Source organism: Morus notabilis, unplaced genomic scaffold, assembly GCF_000414095.1.
Source record: "Morus notabilis unplaced genomic scaffold, ASM41409v2 Scaffold1378, whole genome shotgun sequence".
Classification (NCBI taxonomy): domain Eukaryota; kingdom Viridiplantae; phylum Streptophyta; class Magnoliopsida; order Rosales; family Moraceae; genus Morus; species Morus notabilis.
This window is the reverse complement of record NW_010358173.1, coordinates 143,474-157,619: the sequence shown is the minus strand read 5'-3', so window position 1 is coordinate 157,619 and position 14,146 is coordinate 143,474. Positions and strand designations below refer to the sequence as shown.

General features: G+C 31.8%; 1 pseudogene; it reads left to right on the top strand.

The window, feature by feature from the left end:
* The first annotated feature begins 10,104 nt into the window (after nt 1-10,104).
* On the top strand, nt 10,105-12,138 carry LOC112090414 (annotated as a pseudogene).
* Nucleotides 12,139-14,146: the final 2,008 nt, after the last annotated feature.

Genomic DNA, 14,146 nt, shown 5'->3' with positions numbered 1-14,146 from the left:
TTTTGTTTATTACTTTTTTTTTATTCTAATGCTCATAATGTACCCTCAAGGCTCAAAGAACAACGAAATGGGAGCAAAGAAACCTCCTAAGAAAACGGATTCTCTCTTAGTTATTACCTGCGCGGGCAATAATTTTGTATTTCACTGAGAGGTAACAATTTTTATAGTACATAGTTAGTTTATATGTATATATATATATATATATATGTTTGCATAATATTGTTGTATAAAGTTGCTTGCAATGTGGTTGATGTCCTGTCCTTGCTTTTTTTTTTTCTGGTTTTTTTCTTTTAGCTGCAAAGCAGAACTTTTGAGAAAAATTAGTATTTACGATTGAGAAAATTTGAAATATTTTGATTTCAAAGTAGTCATATTACCTGATTCTTAGGCTTTTTTTGGAGTGTTTGCTTCTTTTGGTTGGGAACTGAAATGATAAGAGATTGTTAAGATATGTATTTAAAATGATGAATGTTGTCTTTTGTATTAGTAAATAATGTAAATTGGTAAATAGGTTTTACCTTGCAGCAGATTTTTTTGGTCTGGTGTCTGCGGGTGAATTGAGGCTGTAGTTGATGTTGTTGTTTTGTAAAAACGACACAAAACATGAATTGTTGTCACTATTATAAGGATAAAATATGTTAAGTAAAAACAAAGAAATACATATACTGCTACAAAACAAATAAAAACCATAGAAAGGCCAAACATGGGCAAGTAAAATTTGTTGACAATGAAAAGGAATGAATTGTTGTCACTACTATAAGAAACGACACAAAGCAGTAGTAATATAACAAACTGATACACTCAGCCTCAACAGCAGATATTAAAAACGTATGGACAAGAGTCATTAATAGTACTCGAAATATTGTGAGGACGGCCTTAAATAAGGAATGTCAGCTAGCCAAACAGAAGTGAAAGAGACAGAGGTAAAACGATGAAGCAGTGTACAGGGGAAGGTCAAACACAACAGTAAATAATCAAAGATGGAGTGGCAAAGGAAAAATGTTAGGTGTAAAAGAAAACGGATGACACAATTCACACAACCAATTAATACACAGCAACGAGATTCGATATATATATAGAGAGCAAAATAACCAATGACAATATCACCTGTAATAGTTCAAAGTCGGTGAGAAAGAACTGGAAAAAGAAAATTTTCCGAACCAATAAGCAATCCAGATAGGAGACAAAAAAAATTAAAAAAGGAAAAAAAACAATTTTTTTTTCCAAAATATTTTCTAGAAATTCCAGTTCATAAAAGGAGTAAAAATATCCAACTCATTTAATGCTTTTGGAACAAAAACGACACATATCATCAACATAGAAGTACAAATCAACACCGTAGGTAATACAGATCATCACTACAAATCAGTAGGTGATTAAATGCAAAGGAAACCGATTTAGGCAGAACCCAGGAACAAAATCAGCAAATAGCGAAATGTGTAAAAAGGAGAAAAATGTGAGATTTACATATGAAGTAGCTGTCAGAAGAAAGAAAATAATGGTGCAAAATCTGATTGTCATCAGTAAAAGGGAAAAAAATTCTAACATAAAAAACAACAACAAATTTTAAGGAAGCATAAAAATACTGAAGAATGCATCTTTTTTATTTAAAAAATCTGCATATAACCCAAAATATTGAGCCCGACAATAAAAGAGAAGAAGGCCGTACAAAATCCCAGATGAAAATAATAGAAGAGTAAGAGAAAATAATCAACAGAAACAAAAAAGGCCACAAAAATTAAAGAAGAAGAAGAGAGGAAAAACGAAGAGAAATAGCATATAACACAAAATACTCAGTGCGCCAAAATCGCACAAAAATCCCAAGCGAAATCCCTAATCAAAACAACAGAAAATGAGCAAGAGCAAGCAAAAGAAGCTTGCACCGAGAACAGTCAAAAGACTAAGATCAAGTAAGAATTGAGAGGAACAAAGAAGCCAAAAATGGAGGCCAAAAGTTTAGCGAAGAAAAAAATGAAAGAGGCAGTGCAAGGAAAACCATCGAAGAAAGAAATGAGGTGCATGGCTTCATCAGAAGCAAAGCGACGAGAAAACTAAGGAGGCAGAGGCAAAAACGTAGTCACAACACATGGGACGAAAAACACACAAACGCCCCCACACAAAAGAAGCAGAAGAGAGGGCAAGGGCAAAACGGGAAAAAAGTGTACAGTGTACTGTACAATAAATAGTGAAGTGTGTGGGTCTCTTGGGGCCCGTTTAGTTCGCTGATTCGAGTTTTTAATTCGAGTTGAGATGTGATTTTATGTGAGAGCTTTTTACTGTAGTAAAAAAGTTAAATGTGATTGTTTGTGAGAGCTTTTTACTGTAACAAAACTCGAATTCTAAACTTGAATCAGCGAAATGAACGGGCCGTATATTTATAATATGGATGTAAAGCTTTTAGAGGCAAAACAAGTGAGTATTACCTTCCAAAAATTCAACAAAAAATGTGGTATTCATTTTTCTTCTCTCATTTCAACTATTTACTAGGCAAAACGAAAGCTGCTCAAAAAGGGATTCTCTCTTAGTTATTACTTATGGATATGGATATGGATTATGGATTTAAGGACTTTTAGGGGCAAAACAAGTGAGTATTACCTTCCACAAAATAAAAAAAAAAATGTTGGTATTCATTTTTCTTCTCTCATTTCAACTATTTACTAGACAAAGGCAAAATGTAAAAACAGGGATTAATCACACAAATAATTCTCGAGGTTTATCCTCAATTCTACTTTAGTCCATGACTTTTAAAACGTCTCACAATAGATCTTTGAGGTTTTATTCTGTTTTAATTTTGGTCATTCTGTTAGCTTAGTGTTAAATATTTGACAGAATATATAGTAATTAAGAACCACAATTAGAAACATATAAAGATTAAGGACTAAAATAATATAATTAATTAATTAATTTTCACATATAGTCCCCAAAGTTTAGCTATTTATAATTTTGGTTCCTAATTTACACATAAATTGAAATTGAATTAAAATTAAAACCTCATGAATCAATTGTGAAACATTTGAAAAATCACAAACTAAAATGAGATTAAGGGTAAATTTTAAGGACAATTTGCTGAATAAACCAAAAAGAAAAAAGTAGAAGACAATGCTAGGAGGAAGTAAGAACTTAGAAGCGCATTTTTAGCGTATGAATAGTGCTAGACTGCTAGTGCATTTCCTACCATAGTTAGTGGCATTTGACTTGAGGATTAATGCATTTCCCACCATAGTTAGTGAAGTAGCCAAGTTGTCTGTTGCTTTGGTCTATTATATGAAGCAGCGTCATAGACAAAAATTTCGCTGAGGTCGGGAATTATTATGTACTGAAATATCATTTGATTATAAAAAATAATATGAAAATTTTTAGTACATATTTAAAGTCAGGAAAAATAAAAAATGCAAAATAGCATTTCATCAATCAACAAGCATAAAACTTACAAAGAACTCAACACAAAAAATCTGATACAATAAACTAAAATCAGTAGATCCATTAGCGTCCTAATATAGAGATCTGAGGTCCGATGATGGACACAATTTGAAGCACTTCTATGAGCTCTTTTAATTCTCCGGCTACAGTTGGCTATCTCAAAAGGATAGTAGTAAACTTTCAACAAAGACTGATCTCTAAAAGCCGATATTCTTCTAAATTAAACTCGCCAAAGCGGGTCATCTGGCTGAAAGCATATAGAAGATAAAAAAACATCATAAAACCTACACAAATTTAGAGCTTGATGGAAAAACATAACTAAAATCAACAAAAACAAATTTTTTAAAAAAACGATTGTTAATGCAGTTTTAGTTGTTTTTGTTTTATCAATATCTTATTAGATGAATAATAGCTTTTTATTACCTAGCTTGTACACTTTGAAGATAAGACATTCTCTTTCCTTAAAAGGCTCATGTTGGTCTATAAAGTTCCTTTAGTATTTGAGATTTCTTTTTAATATGTTAAAATTTCTCATCTGAAACTTATTTATTTATGCCTTCTTTAAAATAAAAAAAAAACTTTTATCATATTCTAAAATATCACAAAAAAGTATTATAATATGTAATGACCGAGAAATACTGATATTAATTAGTATAATTTACATAATTAAATCATGAATTTCCTGAATAATGACATGTTTTATAATGAAGAATTTATGGAATTAATAATATTATTCCAAAATTCTATATAAAAGTTTTATGTCAAAAAAATTTTATGTTATGAATCGGTTGATAATCCTCACCGCGATTTAAGACGAGAGAAATTTTCATTTCGACTATGACTCGTAATTATGTTCATAAGAATTTATGAGCACTGTACAATGTTAGCAATGCTTTGAGAAGCACTCTAACATTTAAAGAAATTCTTAATTGCCAATTAGTAAAATCGGTGTTACGCGAGTCTTGTTTTCGGTAAAACCATAAAGTTGGGCTCGGAAATCGACATTGTCGATTATTATGTTTTACTGAGAGTTTAAGACACGTTTGTTAAACTAAGATTTTAAGTTATTTTAAGACAAATTTTAAAGTCTAGAAATAGCCCAGATAATCTACGCGATTTTAAATCTAAACTGATATTAATTTCTTTTGAATATAATGTTGGATTGTGATTTAAATAGTGGACTGAATTTCGTTAGAAATTATTTTTCCTATTAACTGATCTAGAAACTACTATTAGTACAATTTTAATCAGTTTAAGGAATCTTTATGAGATACAATGGAGATAAGGATTGAACATTGATATGACAAGGGTTTTAAGTAATCATTAAGTGAAAATTTTCTCTCTCTTCTCACTAAGTATGACCAGCCATACTAAGTATTTTTTTAATGAAACTCTAGTCCATAAAGCTCGATTAAGAAGGCCTTAATTAGTAACAAGTTAGCTTAGTCATTTGTCTATATATACCACCACTTAGAATTAAGCTCACTTTTACCATTTCCTTTTTTTTCTCTCACACAAGGAAGACTTCAAACCACAATCTAGAGAAGGAGAAGGAATTTGTGTAGGAATTTCTAGCACTTTTAAGGGTAAAGATCAAAACTTTTCTTCTTTGATTTTCTTTGTTCAAAGTTCCAACTTTTCCTTAAAAGTTTAAATTACTCTAGGAATTCTCACTTTTGGTGGTCAAAAGCATTCCTCTCCTGAGGTTTGTGGTAAGATTCTTTAAAACTTATCTTGATCATTTCAACTTTAAGAACAAAGTTTGGTTTGGTTACAAAGTTTGTGTTTCTATTGTTTATATGTGTGTTAAAAGGTTAGATCTTCACATACAAGGAGTTTTAATATTAAATCTATGTTTTTAAATTTGTAAAATATGGTCTAAGGTTGTTGTTTTGTGTGTTTAGAACAAAATCTAAGCTTTGCAACTTAATTTTAAGAGGTTAAATATGCAAAAAAAAAAAAAAAATTATGTTGACAAGTTTCTGTTTTGGTTTAAAAATTTTAGTCCACTTTGATTTAAAATTCGGAGCTGTTAGAGACCAAATTGAGAAAAAAACTATTTCACCAAAGTTGTAGATGTCAACGCGCTGAACTTTTCTTCGTGATTGAAAAATCTCAATTCTACCTCTAAAATGTGTTTTAGATATTTTTCTAAAACTACCCAAAATTTCATAAAAACTGACAAAAACTGTCAATTTGAGTTAGTTTCCGTTTCACTGCTTTTGGACCTTATAGAGGGCAATTTTGGGATTTCTGGCCTAAATGTCTTAAAGGTTTTGACGTTACGGGCAAATCTTTATGACTTTCAAAATTCACAATTCCGACTCTAGGACACGTTTTCATGCCGTTTTCCAAAACAACACAAAACAATATTTATGCATCCACTATTTTTAAGATTTTGAACCGTTCTGAGGCTGAACCTCATTTTCCGTGAAACACAAAACTTTTAGATCGCGACGAGACGAAGAAACTTTGTAAACTCAGATTTTAAGAATCTAACTTTAAGACGTAGTTAATTATAGATTAAGGAAAAACAAAAAATTTAACTGGTAAGATTTGAAACGGTTCAGATTTCTAGCGAAGAACGTTTTCTGAAACATTTGAATCCGAGTTTTACAGGAATTGAAAGTTTAAGACAAAATTTAATAAATGGGGCCAAATAGGAAAATTTATAAGGTTTACAAACTTATGGTTATCTTTTAAAAATAATCACTAAGTGCTTCTTGGCACCAATTTCTAGTAACCGACAATAGTACTAGCTGTAAAATATGATTTACTAATGATTTGTAAAATATGATTGGATTGAGAATTTCTATAAAAACACTAAGTACGGGCCTAACACCCATACTAGGCCCGCAATATTTCGAGCCTAAGTCCGACACCCTAGTGTAAAGGAACTTTGTAGACATGTTGTAGACTAATGAGCCATAATACAATTTTGGGCCCAATTTAAGAAATAATATGAATTGGTAACTTAGACATAGACCATGGTTTAGATAACTAATTAAAAGATTAAGTTATCAACCTAAGACCGATTAGCAAAGGCAATTAAGAAAAATTATACGATAATGATTTATTAAAATAATCTTTATAATATGTAAGAAGTCAAATGATTCTTATTTAAAATGGAAACATTTTCTCAGTACAGGAATAAATTCCTAAATAGACTAGCTTATAATAAGTCAAACTCACACCCTCAGTAGGTTTTTTTTACTGAACACAATAGTAGAGGTTAACCTCGACGAGTAATATAGTCTCAACGTTTGCTGATAGCAGGTAAGTGAGAATCTCTTACAATATAAATAAGTTTAAAAATAGAATGTTGTACATGTTTTATGTACATGTTTATGCTTAAAGTTATTGTATGCTATGCCATGACATATCACATGCTCACTATTAAAATCTATATGACTAATAAGAATATTTAAGAGTGTCGTACCAACCTCTCGACCTACATGGCGGATTTAAGGCCTGAGAAGGCAATCATTCAGTACCTGAGGAGGTAAATTAGGGTCACAGTGTAGTTGGGGACCTTGCAAACCCTCTCGACCCGTTGATCATGCGCACATCTCGGTACGTACACTCAGGCCCAAAGGAATAATAAAACAGGTTCATAAAAGAGCATAATTGGTACATGCATTACTGATATACTTTAAGTACTATGTTTTAATTAGCGAGGCTTAGTTCCTACTTATTGAGTATAAACTCACCCCTAGGATGTATTTATACTGTAGAAAAACAACCAATGAAAGGTGAATGATGGGCTGTGCGCAACGGCAGGCGAGCAGTGTGGAGAATGAGAAATGGATACCACTCGCATTTTAATTCTGCAATATGTTTTGTTATGATAAGACTTTTTAATTGTATTTATGGAGTATGGTTTTAAGAAGACTGAGACTTCTTATATAATTTAAAAATTAATATATGTTAATTTAATATTAAACTTAAGTTTATTTTCCTTTATTATATGATATATAAATAAAAAATATTTGCAAATTTAGTTTAATTAATTCAAGAATTTTAAGCGATTACATATTAGTGAATTTAAGAGATGACTCTTTAGTTAGAATCATCAAAGTTGGTATCAGAGTCAGTATATAGCCATCCTACTCTACACCGTCGCATGTCTGTCGTCGTAGTCTAAGTAGAATTTATATAAGTAATTAAGTTGTGAGTTAATGTTAGTATTATTATGTTATAATAAAGTATGGCTGCACCGGTAGATCCTAAACAGATTAAGGAGGATCGTAGAGCTGCTATCTCATTTTCAGACATGGGACTCCATATTTTCTCCGGACGACGTTAGGCATATCTACTGATGGAGTGGATCAGCGGTTTGGAGATAGCCTTCGACATTTGACACGTTCCAGAGTGGCTGAGAGTTCGTTTGGCCATCTCGAAACTACGAGGACACACCCTCGCCTGGTGGCTCAGATTAGGAGCCGAGCACCAACATCATGGCTAGGAGGATATTAGAGCTGAGTTTAGACCAGTATTATATGGTGCTGCTGATGATCACGCTCCGGAGAATGGGAAATAAATACCGCTCACATTTTAATTCCGCAATATGTTTTGTTATGATTTAAAAATTATTAATAAGACTGAGACTGAGACTTTTTAATTGTATGTATGTAGTATGGTTTTAAGAAGACTGAGACTTCTTATATAATTTAAACATTAATATAATATGTTAATTTAATATTAAAATTAAGTTTATTTTCCTTTATCATATGATATATAAATAAAAAAATATTTGCAAATCCAGTTTAATTAATTTAAGTATTTTAAGCGATTACATGTTAGTGAATTTAAGAGACGACTACTTAGTTAGGATCATCACGTAATGTAAAGCAAATTTCGGTAGCTTTTATAAATTTTTATGATATTTTCACCAATAATGTTACGAACCGGTTTTTAATGCAAAAATTTTATTTAAAAATTTAACTGAATTATAAATAATAATAAAAAAAGCAAATTGAATGCCAATTTACTAGTTGTGAAATTGCTTCAATTGTTATTTTAGTGTAGACCAATATAATAAACTGAGAGACGTCACCATCATGAATGATATATACGACGAAGTATAAAGTATATAAACAAACAAATAGCAAAATATTTTCAAAACGCATGCATATACACATGCCCCTTACAAATTCAAATATTTCTTCAACACGCTTCTTAAACCACACAAATTTATGAAAATCTTATTTATTTCTTTTTCTCTTTCTTTTAAGGATTTATATACGTGTATAGATGATATGTATTTCTTCTATATACTTCTGATCTTGGTGAATATCAGTGTTAAAATCTGATCACTTTCCATTCAACCATTTTTTCTTTGATTTCTTGGCTTGTTAGTTGATTAATTTCCATCATGTCCAAAATCAAGTTTCAGATTTTCAAAAAAAGGAAAGAGAAAAAAAAAAGACGAATTCTTTAGTAGGATGTGAAAAAAAAAAAAAAAAAAAAAAAAAAAAAAAAAAAAACTTTTACCAATAGATTATAGTTTTTGACAGTTAAAACGTTCGTTACATTCTACTAGATTATCTTATTTTTCTAATCTAATACATCATAGCCACAGTTATTTTTTCATACCCGAACACAGAATTTTCCAATAATGATTATATATGTATATATATATATATATATATATATATAATGAGTGTATATGTGGACATATATGAACCTTGCGTTGAAGCCAAAATATCAAAAATAAAATAATAGAATAATAAGAGGTAGACATGTCCAACAGCCAAAATCCAACACATTGACGAACAAAAGTGCATCAATCCAAGAGAGTTTTAATCTCTATTTGGTTCTTCTTCAATAACTTTTGTCCCAAAAACCTCGACCTTTTCCGAGTTTTGTCGTGGTCATCTCCACCCCACAATGAAGGGCATAATCTTTTGGATCCATCAGATCTCTTCTAGGTACTCTCTCACGTGACTATATATATATATATATATATATATATATATTCCTGCGCAGAGATTCATGTATCACACAAATACAAAAATGTGTAGTGAAGTAAAAGAGGGTCGAAACTCGAAAGGGTTGGGTTGGGAACTTCCAGTTCCAAGGAAAAAGTAGTGCGATTAGTCGGGTTGGGTTGGGAACTTCCAAGGAAAAAGTAGTGCACTTCCAAGGAAAAAGTAGTGCGATTAGCAAAAATTAATGATGATGATGAAAAAAATACTCAAATTATCTCAAATGTTTTATAAAAATATCAGTTTCGCCTCTTTTATTATAAAATGTCCAAAAAACTTTTATATTTATAAAAGTAGACCTAAAATACCCACTAAAGCAATTAAAATTTTTAAAATACTAAAATTACCCTCAATCTTTATTAAATACAATTTAAAACATTAATAAATCAAAATATTAAATAAAATCAAACTTAAAAAAATGAAAAACTCAAAAGAATTGAAGTATTTTTTTTTATTGAAATCTTCACTTGAGCATTTTTAAAATTTTTTATGCAACGTTTTAGTTTAATCATTTCTAAAATAATATTTAATATAGATTGGGAAAGATAATTATGGGATTTTAAAAAATTGGTGTTTTGGATATTTTCTTTATAAACAGACGGGTTGTTTTGGGGACCAAATTGAAAATTTACCCTAGTATAAAGATCCTAAATTTGCATGCTAGCTAACAGAAACGAAACTCGAGGAAGGAAGAAAAATGTTGAGGCTGAGTTCGAAGAGAATCCTCCAGGGGCTGGTGTCGCCGGAGGCGCGATCACCAGCGCTACAGCCTACAGTTTCTTCCACGTCAGTACCATGAGAGGGTGATCCACTACTTTGAAAATCGTCCCAACGCGGGCTCCTTCGAAAAAGAAGAACCTGGTGTAGGCACTGGCCTCATCGGTGCACCAGCCTGCAGCGACGTCATGAAGCTCCAGATCAAGGTCGAAGAGTCCACCGGCAAGATCATCGACGCCTGCTTGGAGGCCTTTGGCTGTGGATATCGGCCATTGCTGCGTCCTCTTTAGGTCAGTAGTTACTGTTTTTTGCATGCATGCATGTTGAAGATTTAGGGTTAGGGCAAAACTTTTCATTTTCTTTTTGGTGTTGATTCTGGTTGAGGTATAATATATGTCATATAATTGATAGGAACTGAATGGTAATTTAGGGACTTAACAATTTTTAGGAGTTTGTTCAACAATCCAGTTATTTACTTATTTTTATTTATTTTTTATTGAATTTGACGTGTGAAAAAAAATAATAATAAGACTGATGATCAAACCTGTGCTCTTTTAAATAAAAAAAAAATTTAGTAAGTTTGAATACTGAATATATTTCATGGTAATTTAAGGTTTCTTTTAGGGACTTGCTGAAGAATATAAATGGTTGGATTTTCAGATGCATGTATTCTCCGTTGAACATTAATTTAATATTTATGGTACAGGATATCGTTGTTTAGTTTTGGACCAACTAATGTAGTAAATCTTATAGAAAAGTTGGCTCTCTTAGTTATCTTGTGTTGTTTATTCCAAGATGAGAGATAGCATAGAGCAGTCTTTGTAGGCCGCAAACATAGAGTAAGATGAGAATTGCCTTGCTGATTTCACTAGTTACTATGAAAATTAGCTTTTATGTCTTCTGTCTCTGCCTTTGTAGCTTTTTCGTGTCTACATAAGTAACTGTTTTGTTTCGCGCTTTTCGTTCTCCGCCTTGTTAACCTTCGAGAAATCCGATTCCTGCACAGCGTATTTGAAAGGGTTGAGGTCCATGTAAAGATGATGTTGTGGTGGCAGAGAGAAGTCCGTTATGGAATATTAAGGCTGCAGCTCCTTTATTCCATTCCACTCAGCCAATGTCGTCTTAGGCCCCGTTCATTTCACTGATTCGAGTTTTACTATAGTAAAAAAACACTCAGAAACAGTCACATCTAACTTATTTACTACAGTAAAAAGTTCTCACATGAAATCACATTTTTTCTCAAATTAAAAACTCGAATCAATGAACTAAACAGTCATTAATTATGGTATTTCTTTTGATATTATAAGCTGCATTATTATTATATGTTTCTGATCATTCGTGGGATTTTTCTCTTGTTTGAGTTACTGAATGGGTGAAGGGCAAACAAATGGAGGAAGCCTTCGCCATTAAAAATGCGTAAGTTTCCGCCAAATGTTTGTATCTGTTTTTCTTTTAGGCTGTTATGTAATATTTTTTTGCTCTATTCTACAGACTCTGATCATGTTTATGTTTTTAGTCCCTATTTTATATGTCCAATTTCTTACTGTAGCTCTTAGGCTGGATTTGTTTTCATGTATTATTGGAATAATAGACGAATTTACGTCTATATGTCTATTATGTCCATATTGTAAAAACTTGTAAATTTTGCATCTTTACACTGTAATTGTTTTGCGCGAAAGATCAATGCAGTTTATGGCAGATCAAGAATCAAGAACAGCAGATATAAAATGGGAAGTGACAATAGTATTTAATGAATGAAAACATATGAGAATTTTAGGGGTTAAAAAAGGAGCATTTGTTATGAACCTAAACTAAAAGCTACACAAATTTGTTTCTTTTCTTTTAAGCATACCAACTCTGTTCCATTTGATATTTGCACATATGAACTGCACAAATAAGTTTAGTTTAATTCTGGTGGACACTTATCAGGGTTATTGTGCTTACAGTTTTCTCAAATCTCTTTAGGGAAATCGCAAAGTATCTTTCGCTCCCTCCAATAATTAAGGCCTTCTGATCAGTTGGCTCTCTTGGATGCTATTTGTTTGGAGGTTAATTGTATTTTCAATGAGATTTTACTTGGATAGTTTGATTGTTTTGGGATTTGACTTTGGCAATAATCAAATTGAAACCGCTGGAGTAGATTTCTTTTGAGTGGGGGCATAAAACGCATAGGGTTTGTCATGGAATTTGCACTATATAGCGTTGGAGTTGAGATATGAAAGGAAAACTTCTGTTTTTAATGGGTTCAAGCTTTAGTATCTGCAGGATTTAAGACGAATGAATATGAGCTTATATAAACTTGGTTCTCTATTCTACACAAAAAAAAAAAAAGGAACGAAAAAAAAAATTTGAAAATAAAACAATTCCTTTTGATGCTTTAATTTCCACCCCATGAATATGTTTTATATGGACTTCCTGTGTAAGGGATATTGACTTTCAGAGTAAAAGTCCACTCTTGAGAATTGAAAGGTTTTTTTTTTTTTTTTTAAGTGGAATCGATACGGCTTTTATTGACTTCCTGTGTAAGGAATATTGACTTCCTGTGTAAAAGTCCAATCTCGAGAATTAGGGAAAATGAGCGAAATTGACCAACTTTATTAAGGAATATAAATAAATAGGCCAAGTTTAAAAATAGTTAGTAAATAAGTCATTTAAGTGTAAATCCAAATGTACCCCTACTAAAAATTCCAAAACTGACCCTATGTAAAAAATTGTAATGAATCCTTAGAACAAAACGTCCCAAAGTCTCTTTATACTTGTTCTCTCTTCTCCTTTCTCTCTTTTTCCTCTGTTGACATCTCACTTTTTCTCATTCTCTCTCTCACCTTGCTCTTCCTCTCCTCGTGTCCATAATGCTCACTCTGTCGGTTGAATCTCCTCGCAGCTTTATGACAATCTTGTTGTGATTTATCTGTCGTACTGATTCCAGCAACATACTCTAACGACGGTAATCGTCCATTCTCCTTCACGAGCACTAGAGATCTCATGCTTTCGTGGATCTCCATTCGTGAGAAGCAAAGTTTGCCATGAGAGATGACGTAGGCAAGCACCAGATTGCAAAGGAGAAGAGCAACCCTCGATCTTGATGGCACGACAACCACTTTATACTTGATGGCGGTGGCAGAATTAGTTAGGGTAAGATGATTCGTGAAGTTAAAGGAGTAGGCTTTAGATTTAGAAATTCTAAAAATTTAGGGACTTTTATAATTTCATAAAATTAATCTATTTACTTTTCTGAAAAAACAGCTTATTTATTGAATAAGAAATTTATTAACATAAATAAATACTACTGAAGACATTTACTAATATAAATAACTGCTAACTAAGAAATTCAGGCCGACCAAAAAGAACAACATTGCCCGGCATCATTATAGTTAATTTTGAGACATCAATTTCTTCCGTCCTCTTGGATTCACTAAGAAAAGAAATTCAAAATTGCATTGTCAAAATCTTTCCTCCTAACAACATATTCTAATGAGCACTTATTCTAATTTTGTGATTATTTAAAATAGTAAATTGAGCGTTTATTTATAAGCGTACAAAAAATAAAAGACTTAGTTCACAAATTGATGTGGGACTCAACTAAAAAATCAATAAGTACGTCCATAGAAGATGAAAAACTTAGTTCACAAGTATTGTGGGAGTTAGCTAAAGAGTCACTAATTCAACAACCTGAACTACGTATCCCATACCAAATTACCAACAGCTCCACATTAGAAGTTACTATGACTGCTTCTTTCTAAAAAAAAATATCAAATACCATCTCATGCACTTTGAAAATGGTGGTCATTTGTTTAACAAGAAAAAATAAATCCATTGTTGTATGTTTCACCTACATCCTTCAAACAGTTCTTGCACACAATTTGATTTTCTCGATCAAGTCATTCACTAACTCTCAAATTTTAATATAGTAAATTTGAATTCAACAATCTTGAGATACTTAGCATCGAAAGCATTAGCTGCCTCTTGAACCATTTTCTAGGCGAATGTGTTTTTGGAAACATTGATTACTCAGCCCTCTT